Raw genomic sequence first — 1,529 nt, 5'->3', positions numbered from 1 at the left:
AAACAGAAAAAAAAGTTTTTAGTAAACTTTCAAAATTCTACTTAAATACTCGTTTCCTGTTTCAATAAAAACGATTATAAAGTTCGAATTTGTTTCTTACATATATATTTAGTATAGATCCTCATTATTTTAACTAGGTGAACAAGAACATATCAATTTTGTTATAGCTATATTACGGATGGGTTATGCGGGTTAGATAATCTTTAACTTATTTTGTAGAAAATGGTTGTAAATAATTAAAATGAAAAAGTGCATACAAAAATGATATATGGACAGGTAATGCGGGTTGGATCCTGTTGAGTTTTAGGATAATTAAAGATATTCTAAAACCATGTGTTTACAAAAAGCAAAAGTTTGTTATGAAAACAACCAGTTATGTTAGTTAATAAGTACAGTAACCTCTCGCTTATTTACGCACATTGTGTCCCAAAAAAAAGTGCGTAAAGATATGAGAGATCGTAAAGAAACGAGAGGTACTAAATATACTCACTGTAATGGCTGTTTTTTAATATTGCTTCTAGCTAAAAGCAGACTGGGCACTTTCTCACTTTTAACTGATTATTTTATTCATTTATAAATATAAAAACAACAGATAAAACTATACATATATTAAAAAAAGGATTTGAACTTCTTTAAAATAATAATAATACGAGTAGAAATAGTTTTACTATTTTATTAATAAGTAGAAATTATCTTTATCTTTATTTATATGTGACATTTATATTCTTTTCTACTTAGCAAATTCAATTTATAATTAAGCATTTCTTTACAATTATAAAATGGTGTTTATTAATATATAGGGCAAGACTGCTGTATTATTTCTTTGTGTTTAAAACTCTCATTATTTCATTATACTTTCATTATTAAACACAGTCATGTTTATTTCAGAATTTTGATTTAATCTCTTATTGTTAACAAAATTTCTGATATACTGAGCTATAAATAAATGTTTATCAATTAGTCAAGGAACATAAATTTACAAAGTCTAAAGATACAAAGAGGTGTGTTAGCATTCAAAAACATATTTTAATTTAAAAATATACATTAAACCTAATTTCAGCAAAATTAAAAAAAATTAAAGTTTTTATTTTCTGAATTTTATAGAATTTTAAAATGCGTAACTAAACGAGAGTGCGTAACGTCACGAGTGCGTAAAGATCCGAGAGGTTACTGTATGTTACATTTGGCTTGCTGACTACAGAAATTACCAACCTTGTGCTAAATATTTGAAAAATTATAATTTAAAACTAAATCGACTTAATCGCATTTAAGCTTTTCCGAGTTTTTCAAGAAGTGCTGAGCGTGTTTTAAAGTTGGATTTTTTTGTACAAACCAAAAATAAGTTTTATTTTGCAAAATTATCTTCCCTCTAAAGTAGGGGTGGGCAACATTTTTCAATCAACGGACCGGATCCGGAAAATTAAGTCTTTTGCGGGCCGGAGTATTTCGAATATGTGATTTACCGGATCAAGTATCTTAATCCAGTCGAAACTTTTCAGATCCGATTGGATACTAATTTAAAATCAAGA

Source organism: Thalia democratica, chromosome 8 (genome assembly GCF_965202585.1).
Source record: "Thalia democratica chromosome 8, ktThaDemo2.hap1.1, whole genome shotgun sequence".
Classification (NCBI taxonomy): Eukaryota; Metazoa; Chordata; class Thaliacea; order Salpida; family Salpidae; genus Thalia; species Thalia democratica.
The sequence above is the reverse complement of the archived record's forward strand: the minus strand, read 5'-3'. Positions refer to the sequence as shown.